The following is a 20,876-nucleotide window of genomic DNA, read 5'->3' as shown; positions in this document are numbered from 1 at the left end:
GGTAAAAAAAATCGAGATAGTGAGATGAGATGTGGATAGGATTATAATATACTTGTTAAGATGAGGCCAGCAGAAAGGGAATTAGGAGGTGTTGGAAAAAAAAAAGAAGAGGAATTAAAAAGCACGAGAAAGGCTTTTAGTTGCATATTAGCATGGTGGGATATTTTTGAGAAAATGGGATTTGCTAATAAGGGGTATAGAATTAATATAGCCTTGGTAAGTGGCAGAGACATCACGCACCTTTTTTCTCCGAGCATCTCTAATAAGTCTAATGGAAGAGAGAAATCTATAAAATTCAGAAAAAAAAATTGCAAAAGGGATGTGAGAAAAACAGGAGTGTGAATTGGCAGAAACTTTTCTGGAGAACTCTTTGGCAGTATCCATCAGGTCGGGCCATAGTAACCAACCATGACCCAATGACAGTGGCTTTAAAATGTGTTTCTTCCTCATTCAGTATTTGTGGCTGGTCAGCTGAGGTGTTGGTCCATATTGAAATCACTGCAGAACTCAGGCTACTAAGAAGCCACTCCCTGGAATGTCGAGGATCACTGTTGTAGAAGCTGACAGAGACTCTGGAAGTTTTCAAATTGGCAATAAAATGGTAAAGGTACACGTCCCTCAAAAACATGATGTTTTGACTGAGTTTTGTGGCTTTTCTACTGGCAAGGGGACAAGGAGGTGCAGCTCTATGAGGCTCTGGAAGGCAGAAAACTGGAAATATTCTTAGAGCTAGGCAGATGCCTACATTGAGCTATAACTATTAAAATCAAAACATCTATACCCATTGACTGAGCAAGGCCATTTGTGAGAATTCATCCTATGAAAATACTCCTATCAATACCCAGCCTTGAATGTTCAAGGATTTTCTCTTCGGCCTTCAAAATTCGAATTGAAAACTAGAATGACCATCAATAATGGAATTCTATGATCATTACAAAGAATAAGATTGATATTGAAGACGAATTGACTCAAAAAATACCAAACTTATGCATAGAATGATATCATTTATCTTATATATTATGTTAAAATTAAGACTATATTTGCAATAGAGAAAGGATAAGAAATGTTCTTGATAATAGTACTAACATCTATTGTTTATTGAGCATTTAGCATGGTTAGACATTGTATTTCTAAATGTTAAATGCTTCATAAGCATGATTCTCACTTTACAGATGAAGAACTTAAGGCTCAGAGAAGTTCAGTGACTTGTCTAAACTCACACAGATAAGCAGTTCTGCAGTTAGGATCTCAGTGTGTCTGAAAAATAGCTGCCACTGGGCCGTTGGATAAGTTTAGTGGTGGGGCATAGGAAAAAAAGCTTTTACTGTCTGCTTTATGGGGTTTAATTAGCTTGTATTTATTTTTGTTTTCTTGCAATAAGTATGTATTCCTTTTTGCAAAAATGATCTAAAAATAAAAATGGGAAGGGGACGAAATAGGTTGGAGATAGCCATGCATACATAGAAAAAAAAATCTACAAATGTACCCAAACTCTATCCAAGTGCCTGAGTTCCAGCAGCAGGGGGAAGAAATCTTACATCAAATTCAGTGTCTAAAGCAAAAATGGGGCAGGTAGCCTGTTGAATACACTGGGAGGAGGGGTCTTTCTTTGAGGCAGGGTGGCCTGGCAAATGGCTCTCCAGTGAGTCTAGCAGCCTCCTGGGGAAACTGCAAAGGCCATCTTGAGAACCTTTTGGTAAATATTGAGGATGATGAATCACTGAAAACAAGCAGCAGGGTTCATAAGGAATAACTCATGACAGGCAATTTGACAGCCCTTTAAAAATAGAATTATTAGGGTGGTGAATAAAAGAGCCATCATGAGCCTCGGCATGTGGACTGCATCGGGACTGTCTCAGGAAGCCCTCCCATCTAATGTTTTCCAGTAGGCTGGTGCTGGGTACATGGGAGAGGATTGAGACCGGGAGATAGAAGACACTCATTTATGTATTCAAGGATGCAAAGTTGCACATACAAGGACATTCATCGCAGCACTGTGTGTTAAAGGGAGAATCTAGAAACCAGTTTAACATCACCAGTCGGGGATTAGTTAAAAGCATATTTGGGGCTGGGATTGTGGCTCTGCGGTAGAGCGCTCGCTTAGCACGGGTGGGGACCCGGGTTTGATTCTCAGCACCACATAAAAATAAAAGTATTGTGTTCTATCATCTACAAATAAAAAAAAAGATTCATAGATTCATATTCTCTCTCTCTTTCTCTTTCTCTCTCTCCCTCCCCCCCCTTTCTCCTTTAAAAAAATATTTTTAAAAAAAGCATACTGGGCCAAGTGCTCATGTCTGTAATCCTAACCACTCAGGAGGCTGAGGCAGGAGGATTGCAAATTCAACACCGGCCTCTACAATTTAACCAGCCTCTGTCTCAAAATAAAAGATAAAAAGAACTGGGGATGTAGCTCCATGATAGAGTGCCCCTAGGTTCAATCCTGGGGACTAGGGGAAAAAGAAAAAAAAAGAAAAAAGGAAATATTCATGAATGGACTTACATGTAGCTTTAGCTTTTTCAGTCAAGGTTGGCAATCTATGACCCCTGGGCCAAATGTGCTCCAAGAATTGGGAATAATTTTTATTGTTTTAAATGATCAAGAAAAAAAAAAAAAGAAGAATAATATCTCATGACAGGTGAAAATGTGTTGTGAAATTCCAATTCCCCCATCATTCAATGAAGTCCTGTAGTAACACAGCCTGCCTTTTCATCTCCGTGTTGTCCCTGGCAGCTCTTGGGCTGCCATGGCAGAGCTGAGTAGTTGTGGTGGGGACCTGAAGATCTGCCAAGCCTACAATATTTACTGTTGGGCCCCGGACAGAAAAAGTTTGCTGACCTCTGTCTCCAACAGATCATTAAATGAGATTATTAAGCAGAACGGTTTCATTCTGGTATTGAAGTGTCTTTAATTCCCCTTTTCATCCTGGCTCTTTCTCAGCTTTCTTTGAGCTTGTTTCTTTCGTTATTTTTCTGTTTCTGTTAGTCTGTCTGCCTCTGCCTTTATGGTGGTTGTGGATCTCACGACTGTGTGTTTTTTTTGGGGGTGGGGGTGGTGGGTAGGAATTGAACCCAGTGGTGCTTACCCACAGAGCCACATTCCCAGCCCGTTTTTGATGCTGTTGTTTCTGAGACAGGGTCTTGCTAAATTGCTTAGGGCCTCACTAGATTGATGAAGATGCCTTTGAATTTTCGATCCTCCTGCCTCAGCCTCCCAAGCCACTGGGATTTTAGGTGTGCACCATCACGCCTGGTTCATTCACTATTCTAAAAACAAAAAAATTACGTATTTTTATTAGACAAGAAATATCTAGTCCTTGGGGGAAAAAAGTCAAATGCTAAGGAAATATACCCCATGTCAGCCTCTGCTACTTGATTGGAAACTTGCTGAGGGCAAGGGACCATATTCGTGTTTTGTCCCCTGCACTTAGCATAGGACCTGGCACATAGTAAATCCTTAGTAATACTTCTTTTTTTTTGGGGGGGGGGGATGGGTACCAGGGACTGAACTCAGGGGCACTTGACCACTGAGCCACATCCCCAGCCCCATTTTGTATTTTATTTAGAGACAGGGTCTCACTGAGTTGCTTAGGGGCTTGCTTTTGCTGAGGCTGGCTTGGAACCTGAGATCCTCTTGCCTCAGCCTTCTGAGCCACTGAGATTATAGGTGTATGCCACCATGCCTGGCTCTTCAATAATACTTCTTAATGAACTACTGCATGCTGTATCTGTGTCTATGGTATCTTTTGCAATCTACTATTCTGCAGTATGCTTTTTCTTTTCTTTTCTTTCTTTCTTTCTTTTTTTTTTTTTTGGTATTGGGGATTAATCCTGGGATGCTCTATCACAAAGTCACATCCCCAGCCCTTTTTATAGTTTATTTTGAGACAGGGTCTTGCTAAGTTGCTGAGGCTATGCTCAAACTTCCGATCCCTCTACCTCTGTCTGCCCCACAGTTTGCTTTCTTGTATGTGCTAATAAACATAAACTAAAGGAAGTGTATGAGGAGAGAAAGCATTTTCCATTCTGGCCACGGAAAACACACCCTTTTGTGTAGTAGCCAGGGCCCTCTTAGTAACTGGCCTTCTGTACAGCTCAGATGTTGCCTCGGGCTAGTGGAGTGGATCACAGTCAGGAAGCATTTTGTTAACCCGTTTTGGGGGTGACACACCAGCAGGGACACAGGAAACCTGGCATGGATCATTTACTGGGCCTTCTTACTTAGGATGGTAATTGTATCTCTGTGCCATGAGCCCAAATCTCGTTGCTCTCCTCCCTGTCTTCCTTCCTTGTTTCTATTTTTTAATTTTATTTTTAATGGATGCATAATAATTGAACATATTTATTGGGTACCTTGTTAATTTTTTTGGGGGGTGGGGGCTGGGGTTTGAACCCAGGGCCTCATGCATGGTAGGCAAGTGCTCTACCACCGAGCTACATCCCCAACCCCCATCCTGATGTTTTGATGCACGTACACATTGTGTACTAATCAAATCAGGGTATTTGGCCCATCCTTCACGTCATACATTTATCATTTATTTGTGGTGAGAACATTCAGACTCCTCACTATTTAGAAATATTTGATATGATATCATTAACTGTTGTCACCCTGCTGTGCAATAGAACTCAACGACTTATTCTTGCTGTCGAACCATAGCTCTGTCTCGATCATTCATTCAGTCACTTCCTATCCCTCCCTGCCCTCTGCCCTCCTCCAGCCCTTGACAACCACTTTTCTACTCTTCCCTTCCATGAGATGAGCTTGGGCAGATTCCCTGACTCATCTCGACTCTTTGATCTGACCTCCCTTTCCTGCTTTTCTAAGACTTCATGCAAAAGCAGGAGTTAAGAACATTATGTTCCAAGTGATTGGCTCTGTGCATGGCACCTTTGGAACCTCAGATTTATGGGTGAAGTTGGGCAAGTTTCATGCCACCTATTTTTACAGATAAAGCAACTGGGGCACAAGAGAATTGAAACAGTTTGCCAAGGTCAAGGCCTGCTCCAGAAGCAGTGCTCCAAAGCGCTCTGCCAGGCTGTGTGTCTCTACTGCACACGGTTCTGCTCCCACAGCAGCACCATCTCCAGTTAGATCCAAGGGGTGGGAGTAGGAGGGGGTGGCTTACTGGCCTTTGTATTCTCAGTACCTGGCAGAAAGCCCAGGGCTAGGAGCAGATCCTGCCTGCCTGTTGACAAGGTGGATTAGAAGCACACTTTATGACACTTCCCCAGGCTTCCTCATGCAGCTGCTGTTGGTCGAATTCCCTCCAAACCCGGCTGAGTGTGGGATGGGGTACACTTGGTTAGAACTTTCCTGGAAAGCAACTTGGCAATGTTGCCCTCCAGCAAAATGTGCTAACCATTGGGCCAGAGCATTTTTATTTCTAGGAATTTGTCTTCAGGATAAAAAAAATCACAGATGTGTGTGCAACAACGTATATATGATGATGTTTATTGCAGTGTTGGCTATCACAATGGAAAACTCGAAACCATCCTAATGCCTGACTATAAAGAATTGATTAAATAGCTTACGGTACATTTCTCTGATGGAGCATTTTGCAATCAGGACAATATCACTCTTAATGCATAAAGTGGTTACCCCTGGAGAAGAGGAGAATGTATCCCGAGGAACACATGGAAAGCTCCAGCCGTGTTTGTAATGATTTCTTTCTTGAGCTGGGTGTTTATTATCTCATGCTTTTCTCCCTCCCCCGGGGGGCCTCATGCACACTAGACAACCACACTACCACTGAGCTGCATCCCCAGTCCTATTATCTCATTCTTTATACCTCTTGATATGTCTGAACTATTAAGTAATTAGTTGAAAAATGAAATTTAAAAAAATCGTGTTTAGAATACTTAGCGATGTGTCAAAATAATCATAAAATATTATGCCTAAGCAAACAGGTTGTAATAAATAGTACGAACAATGTCATGCCGATTTTCTAAATCAGAGCATGTATTTAGGTATGAAAGAAACCCATTAAACTTTAAATTGTGTTTATACTTGGACAGTGTGGTTTCAGGTGATTTCCATTTCTACAATCAAACAGTATTATTTTGCACAAAAAAAGTAATACTTTTTCACTTGCAGACTTTCATCTCTTACTACTTTCTGCTTTCTAAATTTCCTCAGCAAGAAACTCCAGAATGATTTTCCACTTGTCTCTTCCTTTGAATCTACCCATCCAGAGATTTGATTTGATTTTTGTTATTCACATTTTCTTAATCTTCTCCTTTGTTCCTGGCTAGTCTTCACAAGATTTTAGACCTTATTTTTTGTCCTGTAGCGAATGCACTTGATCATGGGGTTATCCACACCCTGACCTGGTGATGTTGAAAACCCTGAGATGTCTTTTAGCCAATCTGAGTTTCATTTTTTTAAACTCCTTGTGGATATAAGTCACAGGGTTTGGCAATAAATTGCTTGTGACGAGTCAAGGATGGTAATAAGCTGCAAATTGACTTTATAACTTCATGCTAGTGAGGTGCGTTGGGATACTCAATAGTTCTGTCCCATCACATCCAAATATTAATATTGATTAATATTTAATCAATGGACTGGAGTCCCTCACTGGGTGTGAATTCATGAAGGAGAAGAGTGTGTGCACAGGGTGGAGCAGGCAAACCTGACCAGTCTTGAATTCATTCTGATGGAGAGCAGGCTCAAGATATTGAGTGGCAGTGTGAGAGCTCATGATCTTGACCTCAGAGGGTTTCTTTAAGAAATCACAACTGGAAGAAAGACATCGAGGTGACAGGAAAGGCCCCGCCACTCCATTGGAAATTGAAATGGTTTCCTGAAGAAAGAGAAACAGCAGAAGACAAGTTCATTTGGAGTGTTTCAGCATATGTTCTGAATTTGGAAACATTGTACAGAAGGAAGGCAGGGAAACAAGATTTTTGCTGCATAGCTTAGGAAATGTGTGGGAAAGTGTTTATAACAGGAGGATTCAATTATAAGAGCTTTGTGTTCTTTTCTTATGACTATATCACTTTCCCTCCTAGGCCAGAAAGAGTGGATCAGAAAGTTCCTGGTGAATGGATTAACGAACTGATCAAATCACCTTTGTGGAGGTTAATCTCATGCCTCCTGTGTGGATTCATCAAGATGTTGGTGGTTGGAAGTGACAGAAACCCAATTCAGAAACAACTTAGGTAAAACCAGAAGGGACTTTACTGGCTGCTGTGATTGAAAAGGCCAGTGGGTAGTGCTGTGTCCGTCATGGCCGGAATCAAGGGCTCCCACAATGGGATCAGGAATCTGTCTTCTTCAGTCTCCTGGTTTTGCTTTCTCCTGAGTTGGCTTGATTCTTAGATGGACTCTCCCTTAATGGCAGCAAAACTGGCCTAGATAAAGTAAGTTAAGCAACTCAGCAAAAGCAGGTTTTTCTCAATAGCTCTAGGAAAAAGTCCAGCTCTGAGTCTCACGGGTCTGGTTACCTCATATGCCCACTTTGGCTCAGTCAGTGTGCACAGAGAAACGGAATGTGTTCTGCGCCCACCTTGAACTAAGGAGATGGTGTCAATTCCACTGAAATGACATCGACTACCACGGGGAATGGAGGGCTCTCAGAGACACATCGGGATATCATCCTTAGAAAGAGAAATAATAATGAAAGGGAGGTAATAATGATTCTGGATAGTCAAAAGCCTCAGACGTCCACACCCCACCAGATGTCCATGCTTCTGAAGATCAACATAAAGGCTACATCCAGAACTAGTTTGCTAACAACGCTACATAACACCAAAGTACACAAAGATTGCCTTAGTTGGGAAAAGAAGGTCACAACCCTTATTCTTTTCTGCTATAATTTGTTCTACAATGACTAACTCTTTAGCCATGAATCTGTGACCAAGGGCTTATTACCATAGAAACTTCCTTTGAGGGGACAATTAGCATCTGTTGTTATCATTGGAATGTCATCATTTCATCAGGAGTTGCTAATAATGGTGCTCTTTTGGTTTTTCCATGCTTTCCTATGTATCTTCACATTGTAATCAGTTCCCTGAGGTCACCGCCCACATCAGCACACTACCAGGAAGCTAATTAGTGGCTTGTCAGATGTCTACTTGGTTCTCCCAACTCTCCTTCCACTGTAACAGAGGCCCCTGAGGTGCACACGTAAAGAAAAAGCTGGTGAGGATGATTCTGGGTTTGGCAGCCCAAGAAATGCATTCTGGAGCTCCAGTGTACTGGTCCAAAAGAGATCCTTATTCCATGTTGAGATTACATGCATCATGTGTGATAAGCAAGAATAAAACATTATAATAGGATTCCCTTATGATTTGCAAAACATTTGAATTTTTCTTCTGTATCAATGATAGCTGGATATACCTAGCAGAGGTAATAAGCCCTTTTCCAAAATGATGTCAAGTGGGGAAGCACTAAAAATTAATGTTGGTGTTTCCCCAGGGCTGGCTTTTGGCTCCGTTGCCTCAGATTTGCTTGAGGTATCCTTGTGCAACTATTTGGTTGCAAGCCTCAAAAACCGACCAGTTAACTTGAGGAAAGAAAGATATTTGTTGAAAAATATTTTGGCAAGTCGAATGAAAGTTTGCAGAATTGATTGGATCCTGAGGGAACCAGGTAGGTACCAAGGAAAGCCTGTGGTCAAAAAGTAGGCATGGTTGAAAAAGAATGCCATGTTTTGAGCTGCATCAAAATGTCTTGGGAGAAGACATAAAATTGGCTCAGCTTAGGTCCCATGCCAATTTCTTACCTAGATTAATGGATGGTGGGGAGAGGGGGTTGGCCTCTATGGAAGTCAGTTCCTGGAATTTCCCTCCTACCAGGACCAAGCCCCGAGGGACAATTCTTACAAATAAAATTGTGTTGATTTTAGGTCACAGAATGAGTGATAAGCAGCTTGCATGTAAAAAAGTGTGTATTATAGCTATAGTGTTTGTTGAAAATTCAGATGCTAGGCTCAGAACCAATGTTACTGAACCAGACTATCAGTGTGTAAGGCCCTGGTGTTCTGTTTTTAATAAGTTCCAAAGGTGAGACTCGTACATGGCAAAGGCGAGGAAACACTGGACATGGTGGGGAAGAATATTGTGTTAGTCAGGTTTCCATTACTATACCAAAATCCCTGAGAAAATCAACTTAAAAATAGAAAAGTTTTATTTTGACTTACAGTTTTGGAGATTCCAGTTATGTGGCTCTATTGCTTTTGAGACTGTGGCTAGGTGTGCATCATTGTGAGGAGCATGTGGCAGAGCAACTGTTACTCTCATGGCAGCTGAGAAGCAAAGGCAGAAAGATGAGGAATCAGGTCCTAATATCTCCTTCAAGGGCATGCCCTCAAATGACCAGGAGACTTCCAACTAGGTATCATCTGTTAAAGATTCCACCACCTTCCTATAGCATCCGTGGGCTAGAGACCAAGTCTTTAAGACATGGGCCTTTGTGAGACTTTTATCCAAACCATAGTAGATCTATATAAATTCATCTATCTCTGAAAAATATTATAAAAACATTTATATATCTCTGAGAAAGGGTATTAACTGCTGAAACATTAACTTGCATGGGTTAGCAAAAAAGGAAAAGGAAAGGGAAAAGTTAGTAGAGTTAGTAGCCAAAGTTCTAAATATGGATTCCCTCTTCCTTCCAGAATTTGCTCAGGAGCATGGAGGACCTATTCCTTTTGAAACATTTAAAAACTGCAGGAATTTCTTGAATTATTTCAATGTCAATTGCTGCGATGTCTGCAATCAATTCATGATATTATGGGATAGACTCATTGAGAGTTGAAGGGGGGGTTTCATATTCACTTACATTCACATTCATATTCAGTTATTCAAAAGGTAGTAGAGTTTAATGGTGAATAATATTTTGGGGGGGATGAGGAGGAGACTGGGGATTGAACTCAGGGCACTCAACCACTGGGCAACTCAAGCCACATCCCCAGCACTATTTTTTATTTTATTTAGAGACAGGATCTCACTGTGTTGCTTAGCCCCTTGCTTTTGCTGAAGCTGACTTTGAATTCACAACCTTCCTGTCTAAACCTCCCAAGCCCCTGGAACTATAGGTGAGTGCTACCAAGCCTGGCTAGTTTGGGTTTTGAAATCAGACAGAATTAGATTCAAGTAGGTCTCTGCTAGTTAGTTTGGGGATCATGAACAAGTTACTTATCATCTCTATGACTCACTTTTTTTCATGTGTTAAGCAGAACTAGTAATACTGACTTCCGATGAGTTGTTACATGAGACCTAAAATGAGATCACGGATGTGAAATTGTGTTAGTCAGCTATTCGTCACAGTGACAAAATACCCAACATAGGTGACTTAAAAGGAGGAGAGATTTGTTTTTGTTCATGGTTTCAGAGGTTTCTTCTGCTCCATTGATTCTGGGCCTGTGGGAAGGTGGAGCATCATGGCAGAGAGAGTGGGGTGGAGGAAACCTGCTTACCTCATGGCATCTGAGAAGCACAGAGAGAAAAAGACCCAAGATGTCCAAAATCCTAAGGATATGCCCCCAAAGACCTACTCCGTCAGCTAGGTCCCACCTCCTACAGTTTCCACCACCTCCCAATAGTCTATTTAAATTATGAATCCCTCAATGGATTAATCCACTGATGAGGTCAGAGACCTTATGATCCACTCATTTCCTATAAGCCCCACCTTTGAACAAACCTACAACACATGAGCTAGTGGGGGTCATCTAGATCCAACTGTAATGATAATTCTTGGTACCATTCCTGACATGTGGTCAGTGGTAATTAAATAGTAGCTACTGTGATCAAATATCACTACATATATTTATACACTCAACAAGTGGACTACTACTCAACAAGAAAGTACTACGTACCTAATAAATTAAAAACGAAATACCTAAACAAAAAAAAAAAAAAAAAGAGAGAGAGAAAAAGAAAAAGGAATGAACTATAGAACACACAACACGAATGGATATCAAAATAATGATGTCAGTGAAATAAGTCAGCTCCAAAGAATATACACTGTGTTATTCTATTTACATAAAATTGTCAAAAATATAAATTTAGGTGAATAGAAAGTAGATCTGTGCTTGCCTAAGCATGGAGGTATTCAGAGGAATTAAAAAACATAAGGGAAATTTTGGGGGGGGCAATGAAATAATTTATATTTATTGTGATGATGATCTCACAGTTGAATATGTATGTTAAAATGTATTAAATTGTATACTTTAGACACATGTGATTTAGTGTAATCAATTTCAGCTCAATAGAATGATTCTCTTAAGTAAGAAGAACATTGGATTAGGAATCAGAAGATGAGGTTGCCATCTTGACTCCTATACAAAGACAGCTGTGCCCTTGGATAAGTCTTGGACAGGCCTTTTTTTATCACTACGTATCTTTATACACTCATTTTGGGGGAGGGGGTACCGGGAATTGAACTCAGGGACACTCGACCACAGAGCCACATCCCTAGCCCTATTTTGTATTTTATTAGACAGTGTCTCACTGAGTTGCTTAGGGCCTCACTAAGTTGCTGAGGCTGGCTTTGAACTTGCAATGCTCCTTCCTCAGCCTCCCAAGCAGCTGGGATGTCAGGCGTGCACCACTGTGCCTGGATCATTCTTTCATTTTTAAATCAAAAGTGATAGATTATGTTATGTCTAAGGTCTCACCCATGTGAAAAATTTTGACTATATAATGGCCTTTTCAGCCAATAGGTAACTTATCAAGATATCAGTTTCTTCAATTGATCTCCTAACTCGGTAGTAGTTTTTTTTTTTTTCCCTGTGTATAATCGATTTACTAAAATCTCAGCTCTCCAACACAATAGATCAATAGAATGAACTTTTTTTATTTTTTCTTTTCTTTTTTTTAGCTTTGAAAAGAGATCAATATAAGCCCAAGGTCTTCATGTTAAGTCTGTTATCAGGACCTGCAGATTCATAAGCTACATTGGGATGAAGGACGCAGGTTAATGATGCTTCCTGAAGGTGAGACTCAAAAAAGACACGTGCTCACCTTTCCTTCAGACAGACTTCACAGATTGCGCGGCAGCTATATGAGCTCACACACTGTCTCTGCTGCTAAACCTTCTTGGCATCCCTCTGGGACCAAGACCCTTCTCCTGAAACCTAGAAGCACTTTGCCCTGTTATCATGGTCCTAGTATGATTTTGGGATATGAAACTTTCCATGTTCCTTTCCTTTAAAGTGGATTAGAGGAGCTATTTCATGCAAAATATTTAGAATAGTTCCTGGCACAAAGTCAGTCCTCTAATAAATGTCAATTGCAATTGTTCTAATTAATAAAGTCACAGGGTAATACGACAATTTAGGCCCACATGTAGTTTCCTTGTGGCACAGGTGACTACTTGGGATTCATCTCTGTGTCTGCGGGGGCTGAACACATAGTAGGTATGGGACAATTTTTTGAACAGAGGCACACTGATGACTGATAACAAATAGAGGGACTCAGGATGTTAATTTCTTCGTTGGACACACAGCCTCTGTACAAGTCTTGCTGACCGCAAAGGAAATGTCACCAACTGTCAGAGATACAGCAACACATTGCTCAAACATATGTGCCGGGGAAGCTAGAAACTTGTTATTGTATGTGTGAGAAATCCAAAACCAACATAGTCAAAGAAATGCTCTCGATTCTTCACTGGACCCCAAGAATGTCTTTCTATACATTTTATTCTCCTGTGAGAACAGGAGAATAAAATGTATAAGGGAACACTTATCAGTACGCTTCTTTGGGGCAAGGTCCTTAGGCACAGTTAGGACTCCAACTGGGAAGTGTCCCTACCTACCGCTGTGCTGTCTCACTTGTTCCCAAGGGGATTTGTTCTTCCCCCAGGATTGAGTCATTCACTTTGAAGCATCAACACATTCACTTGAAGACTCCCTGAAAGAGGCTTCTAGCCCAAAGATTTCAGAGGCACAAGAGAGAGGCCAGTGTGTTTTTTTACTTCCCCCAATCAGATAAGCTTCCAGCTGGGAAAAGAGGAACACTATTCAAACTGAAAGCCAACTCAGGTTGGCTCATTTGGGGGTACTAAGCAGGGAAAACCTCTAACCGCCATCGGCCAGCCCTTCTGCTACATCTCCAGCTTGAGCTGATAGTTGTAGTTGTCCTGGAACAGATTCTACATTCGCACCTCTACCAACCCATTACTTGTCAGTAACCCTCCTATTTCTACTCTAGGAGGTCCTTTGAACCCTTCAAATAAAGAAAACGAAACATAGACACTTTGGGGGCTGATGTTGGCACATTAATGAAGCCCTGTTCCAAGTGAGATGGCAGAGAACCTTCTGGAATTAACTCAATGGAGTCATGTTAGTGGGGACATATTACCTTGTTTGTCAACAACTCTGAATCAGGCTTCATGGGTTCTAATCCTAATTCTACCATTTTCTAATTCTATGATCTTTTTCCTCAACTTGTTTTTGCCATCATTTCAGTGACAATTTTATTAAGCCATAAGTATCAGAAATGCAGACTCCAGCTTAAGCAGGAACAGTTTGTTTGTTTGTTTGTTTGTTTAGGGTAGCAGGGACTTATAGGTTTTAAGGCAGTGTGGAAGAAGGACTACCCAAAGGGTCTCCTGGCCAGAGGAGTCTGGTTTAAATGCCACTTTCAGTCTCCTTTCCTTCTGCCCAATATCCAGATTCCAGCAGGGAGCAGTTTTGGCCTCACCACTTATACATCTTGAACTTCACTAGGGCAGGTGAGGAGTTGGTGGAACAGTCTCTTCTAGGGAGTATCATACAGGAAGGATTATGCACAAGGGAAAACAGTGAGTTAAGAATTGTGGGTTCTATGTGGGGATTATCACTCAGTTTGTAGAGGGCTTGCTATGCATGTACTAGGTTCAGTCCCCAGCAACACACACACACGCACGCACACACACACACACACACACACACACACACACACAATTATTGGTTCTGTGGAGTCCCCCCCCAAAAAAAAGCCCAATGTACTAATTTATATGCTTCTTGTGAGCATTAAAATGAGATAATGCACATCATACTCTCTCTTTTTTTTTATTGGTTGTTCACAACATTACAAAGCTCTTGACATATCATGTTTCATACATTAGATTGTAGTGGGTTATGAACTCCCAATTTTACCCCAAATGCAGATTGCAGAATCATGTCAGTTACACATCCACAATTTTATATAATGCCCTATTAGTAATTGTTGTATTCTGCTACCTTTCCTATCCCCTACTATCCCCCCTCCCCTTCCCTCCCATCTTCTCTCTCTACCCCATCTACTGTAATTCATTTCTCTCCTTGTTTATTTTCCCATTCCCCTCACAACCTCTTATATGTAATTTTGATTAGCAATGAGGGTCTCCCTTCATTTCCATGCAATTTCCCTTTTCTCTCCCTTTCCCACACATCTCATGTCTCTGTTTAATGTTAATCTTTTCTTCCTGCTCTTCCTCCCTGCTCTGTTCATAGTTGTTCTCATTATATCAAAGAAGACATTTGGTATTTGTTTTTTAGGGATTGGCTAGCTTCACTAAGCATAATCTGCTCTAGTGCCATCCATTTCCCTGTAAATTCCATGATTTTGTCATTTTTTAGTGCTGCGTAATATTCCATGGTGTATAAATGCCACATTTTTTTTTATCCATTCATCTATTGAAGGGCATCTAGGTTGGTTCCACAGTCTAGCTATTGTGAATTGTGCTGCTATGAACATCGATGTGGCAGTATCCCTGTAGCATGCTCTTTTAAGGTCTTCAGGGAATAATCCAAGAAGGGCAATAGCAGGGTCAAATGGTGGTTCCATTCCCAGCTTTCCCAGAAATCTCCATACAGCTTTCCAAATTGGCCGCACCAATTTGCAGTCCCACCAGGAATGTACAAGTGTACCCTTTTCTCCACATCCTCGCCAGCACTTGTTGTTGTTTGACTTCATAGTGGCTGCCAATCTTACTGGAGTGAGATGGTATCTTAGGATGGTTTTGATTTGCATTTCTCTGACTGCTAGAGATGGTGAGCATTTTTTCATGTACTTGTTGATTGATTGTATATCCTCCTCTGAGAAGTGTCTGTTCAGGTCCTTGGCCCATTTGTTGATTGGGTTATTTGTTATCTTATTGTCTAATTTTTTGAGTTCTTTGTATAGCTGGATATTAGGGCTCTATCTGAAGTGTGAGGAGTAAAAATTTGTTCCCAAGATGTAGGCTCCCTATTTACCTCTCTTATTGTTTCTCTTGCTGAGAAAAAAACTTTTTAGTTTGAGTAAGTCCCATTTGTTGATTCTTGTTATTAACTCTTGTCCTATGGGTGTCCTATTAAGGAATTTGGAGCCCAACACCACAATATGTAGATCGGAGCCAACTTTTTCTCCTATCAGAAGCAGAGTCTCTGATTTGATATCAAGCTCCTTGATCCATTTTGAGTTAACTTTTGTGCATGGCGAGAGAAAGAGATTCACTTTCATTTTGTTGCATATGGATTTCCAGTTTTCCCAACACCATTTGTTGAAGATGCTATCCTTCCTCCATTGCATGCTTTTAGCCCCTTTATCAAATATAAGATAGTTGTAACTTTGTGGATTAGTCTCTGTGTCCTCTATTCTATACCATTGGCCCACCCGCCTGTTTTGGTACCAGTACCATGCTGTTTTTGTCACTATTGCTTTGTAATATAGTTTGAAATCTGGTATCGCTATACCGCCTGATTCACACTTCCTGCTTAGAATTGCTTTTGCTATTCTGGGTCTTTTATTTTTCCATATGAATTTCATGATTGCTTTCTCTATTTCTTCAAGAAATGCCCTTGGGATTTTGATTGGCATTGCATTAAACCTATAGAGAACTTTTGGTAATATCGCCATTTTGATAATGTTAGTTCTGCCTATCCATGAACATGGTATATTTTTCCATCTTCTAAGATCTTCTTCTACTTCTCTCTTTAGGGTTCTGTAGTTTTCATTATATAAATCTTTCACCTCTTTTGTTAGGTTGATTCCCAAGTATTTTATTTTTTTTGAGGATATTGTGAATGGAGTGTTTTTCCTCATTTCCGTTTCAGAAGTTTTGTCGCTGATATACAGAAATGCCTTTGATTTATGCGTGTTGATTTTATATCCTGCCACTTTGCTGAATTCATTTATTAGTTCTAGTAGTTTCTTTGTAGACCCTTTTGGGTCTTCTAGGTATAGAATCATGTCGTCCACAAATAGTGATAATTTAAGTTCTTCTTTTCCTATTTTTATGCCTTTAATTTCTTTCATCTGTCTAATTGCTCTGGCCAGTGTTTCAAGAACTATGTTGAACAGAAGTGGTGAGAGAGGGCATCCCTGTCTTGTTCCAGATTTTAGAGGAAATGCCTTCAATTTTTCTCCATTCAAAATGATGCTAGCCTGAGGCTTAGCATAGATTGCTTTTACAATGTTGTGGTATGTTCCTGTTACCCCTAGTTTTTCTAGAGTTTTGAACATAAAGGGATGCTGTACTTTGTCGAATGCTTTTTCCTCATCTATTGAGATGATCATATGGTTCTTATTTTTAAGTCTGTTGATGTGGTGAATAACATTTATTGATTTCTGTATATTGAACCAGCCTTGCATCCCATGGATGAATCCTACTTGATCATGGTGCACAATTTTTTTGATATGTTTTTGAATCCTATTCGCCAGAATTTTATTGAGGATTTTTGCATCTAGGTTCATTAGAGATATTGGTCTGTAGTTTTCTTTCTTTGAGGTATCTTTGTCTGGTTTCAGAATCAGGGTGATGTTGGCCTCATAGAATGAATTTGGAAGAGCTCCCTCTTTTTCTATTTCCTGAAATAACTTGAAAAGTATTGGTATTAATTCTTCTTTAAAGGTTTTGTAAAACCCCGCTGTATATCCATCCGGTCCTGGGCTTTTCTTGGTTGGTAGTCTTTTGATTGCTTCTTCAATTTCATCCATTGATATTGGTCTGTTCAAATTGTGTGTATCCTCCTGACTCAGTCTGGGCAAATCATATGACTTAAGAAATCTATCGATGTCTTCACTATCTTCTATTGTATTTGAATATAGGTTTTCAAAATAATTTCTAATTGTCTTCTGTATTTCTGTAGCATCTGTTGTGATATTGCCTTTTTCATCCCGTGTGTTAGTAATTTGAGTTCTCTCTCTTCTTCTCTTCATTAGCATGGCTAAAGGTCTGTTGATCTTATTTATTTTTTCGAAGAACCAACTTTTAGTTTTGTCAATTTTTTCAATAGTTTCTTTTGTTTCAATTTCATTGATTTCCGCTCTGATTTTAATTATTTCTTGCCTTCTGCTACATTTGCTATTGTTTTGCTCTTCCTTTTCTAGGGCTTTGAGATGAAGTGTGAGCTCATTTATTTGTTGGTTTTTTCTTTTTTTGAGGAATGACCTCCAGGCAATGAATTTCCCTCTTAAAACTGCTTTCATTGTGTCCCATAGATTCCAATATGTTGTGTCTGTATTTTCATTTATCTCTAAGAATTTTTTGATTTCCTCCTTTTTGTCTTCTGTAACCCATTGATCATTCAGTAACATATTGTTCATTTTCCATGTGATGTAGGATTTTTCCTTCCTTCTTTTATCATTGATTTCCAGTTTCATTCCATTATGATCAGATAAAATGCATGGTATTATCTCCACCCCTTTATATTTACTGAAAGTTTCCCTATGGCATAATATATGGTTTATTTTTGAGAAGGATCCATGTGCTGCTGAGAAAAAAGTATATCCATTTGATGATGGTTGATATATTGTATATATGTCAGTTAAGTCTATGTTATTGATTGTGGTATTGAGTTCTATAGTTTCTTTATTCAACTTTTGTTTGGAGGATCTGTCCAATGGTGAGAGAGGTGTGTTGAAGTCACCCATAATTATTGTGTTGTGGTCTATTTGATTCTTGAACTTGAGGAGAATTTGTTTTATGAATGTGGCAGCACCATTCTTTGGTGCATAAATATTGATAATTGTTATGTCTTGTTGGTGAATGGTTCCTTTTAACAGTATATAATGTCCTTCCTTATCCCTTTTGATTAACTTAGTCTTGAAGTTGATTTTATTTGATATGAGGACGGACACCTCTGCTTGCTTACGAGGACCATGTGTGTGGTATATTTTTTCCCATCCTTTCACCTTCAGCCTCTGTATGTCTTTTCCAATCAGATGTGTCTCCTGGAGGCAGCATATTGTTGGATTTGTTTTTTTAATCCATGATACCAGCCTATGTCGCTTTATTGGAGAGTTTAAGCCATTAACATTTAGAGTTACTATTGATATGTGGTTTGTACTTCCAGCCATCTTTGATTAATTATCATCTTTTTAAAAAAATTTAGTTTGTTTCTCCATGATTATCTTTCCCCTCACCCTCTGTCTTTACTGAGGCACTTCCCACTGATGGTTTTGGTTATTATTTTTTATTTCTTCCTCGTCTAGTGTTTTGCTCAAAATGCTTTGCAATGCTTGTTTTCTGTCTGCAAATTCTTTTAGCTTTTGTTTATCATGAAAGATTTTTATTTCATTGTCATACCTGAAGCTTAATTTTGCTGGATACAAAATTCTTGGTTGGCATCCATTGTCTTTCAGTATTTGAAATACATTGTTCCATGACCTTATTGCTTTCAGCGTCTGTGATGAAAAATCCGTTGTTAACCTTATTGGTTTACCCCTGAATGTAATCTGCCTCTTTTCTCTTGTAGCTTTTAATATTTTCTCTTTGTTCTGTATATTGGATATCTTCATAACAATGTGTCTTGGCGTTGGTCTACTGTGATTTTGTGTGCTCGGTGTCCTGTATGCATCTTCAATTTGTATATCTGTTTCCTTTTTTATTTCTGGAAAGTTTTCTGTAATTATTTCATTCAGCAAGTTACTCATTCCCTTGGTTTGAATCTCTGTACCTTCTTCTATCCCGATGACTCGTAAGTTTGGTTTTTTATGTTATCCCATAACTCTTGGATGTTTTTCTCGTGATTTTTTACCAGCCTTTCTGAGTTGGCTAGACTCTTTTCAAGATGATATATTTTGTCTTCATTATCTGACGTTCTGGTTTCTACTTGCTACACTCTGTTAGTGATACTCTCAATTGAGTTTTTAATTTGGTTTATGGTTTCCTTCATTTCTAGAATTATTGTTTGATTATTTTTTATAATCTCTATCTCCGATAAAGATGCTTAACTTCTTCTTTTATCTGTTTATGTAATTCATTCTCAATGTGTTCTTTTGCTGCTTGAATTTGCTGTCTCATATCCTCTTTAAGATTTCATTCCATCTGTCTAAGGTGTTCCTTGAGTTCTTTATATGACCATTTTTCTGATGACTCTAGGTCCTCCTGAATATTTAGGCTGTCCTGCATTGTTTGTACTCCTTTTCTTCCTTGCTTTTTCAAGCTGCTCATGTTACTTCTTGTTCTGTTTGACTGCTGAGTTACTGTTTACTCCTATAAATTTATTTGATGCTTGGGAGGAAAGGTATTAGAATGGAAGGGAAGAAGTCACTAAAGAGAATGAGAGTAAGCAGGTAGAATTCAAAGAAAGGGGAATAAGAAAATTGAAAAAAAATGAAAAGACAAAAGAAGAAAAAAATAGGAAATAAAAAAAGAAAAAAATTTTTAAAAATAATAATAAAAAAATTAAAATTAAAATTAGAAGAAAAAAATTTTAAAAACAACAAGAAAGAAAAATGAAAATGAAAGAAAAAACCCAAATCAAAAAAAAAAAAGAGAGAAAAAAAAACTAATAAATGCAGTCTTAGAGTTTGATTAACTTCTCTTCCAGTAGGTGGCGCTGTGCCCACCAGGCCAAGCTTCTCCTGTCAATACGCGAGAACCAATCACTGTGCAGCAGCTCCTCCTCCCAGAACGGGCGAGTCTCCAATCCTGAGTGCCTAGGGCCTCCTCTTGTGTCTAGTCACTTCCCCACTTTTCCTCTAGCCAGGCCCCTCTCACGGGTACTGCTCACCACAATACAGGTCTGCTGCTCCCGGGAGCTCTGTTTTCAAGAATGACTGGGCACACTCTCCCTGTCTTCCATTCCCTCAGACCCTAAGTTTGTGGAGCTTGGGGCTGAGAATCCTCAGCGAATTTTACTTGCCCTCCGGTAGCCACGCTCCAGGTAGCTGGTGCAAAAGACCTCAGGTGTCAGCACTGGTGGGAGCGGTAGCTGGGAGTTCCGCGTCGCGGGTCCCGCTCCTCGGGTCCCACACCACGTCTGATTCCCTCGGTCTGGTATCGCGCTCACGGGAGAGCTGGGAGGTGCCCTTAAGGTTTCCCCGATGTGTGGCAAGGGAAGGCTAGGGGATTACACACCTGTAGCCGCAGGTTTCAATGAAGTTATCTCCTCCACCGCAGTCTGGTGACGTCAGTTCTCTGCCATGGTGGTATCTCTTGCAAATGGTGACCAATACAATGGGTGGGTCCTTACTGTCTCTCCCAAGCCCCGTTTCAAACCTGTGGCCACTACCTATGAAGGCTTGGTAGGAATTTACCTCCGTAGGATCAGAAGGGCTGTCCAGTTGTTTCAGCCAGATGGATTAGTGGTGAGTCACAGCTCTTTGTCTGCACTAAGCAGGCGAATGGGAGCTTGAATTCAGCAGATCCGGGCTCAGTGTGTGTTCTGAGAGGCCCAGACTGATCGCCCCAGATCCACGTCAGCTCAGCATTGCCTAGTGATCCTGAGCAAACAGAATTTAGATTGTTTACGACTCCCTATACCCGCACAGCTGGAGAGGTCAGAGACTTGATCTCTCTGTGCCAGCCGCCATGTTGGAATCACATCATACTCTCAATACAGTGCCTGGCACAAGAGTAGCAACACAATCCATATTAGCTATAGTTATTCACTGGATTGTGGGTTCCCTAAGGTCAGATGTTGTGTCTGGGTTTATCCACCATTGCCAGGCACATATTAGCCAGTCACAAAATAGTCAAGCAA

General features: G+C 40.2%; 1 non-coding gene across 1 annotated transcript; it reads right to left on the bottom strand.

The window, feature by feature from the left end:
• Window positions 1–4,374: 4,374 nt before the first annotated feature.
• Window positions 4,375–4,444, bottom strand: Trnag-acc (transfer RNA glycine (anticodon ACC)). Its single transcript has one exon. It is a non-coding gene; the product is annotated as a tRNA-Gly (tRNA).
• Between the last annotated feature and the right edge of the window lie 16,432 nt (window positions 4,445–20,876).

Source organism: Urocitellus parryii, chromosome 7, assembly GCF_045843805.1.
Source record: "Urocitellus parryii isolate mUroPar1 chromosome 7, mUroPar1.hap1, whole genome shotgun sequence".
NCBI lineage: Eukaryota > Metazoa > Chordata > Mammalia > Rodentia > Sciuridae > Urocitellus > Urocitellus parryii.
Note: the sequence above shows the minus strand (reverse complement) of the source record. Positions and strands in the feature narration are given on the sequence as shown.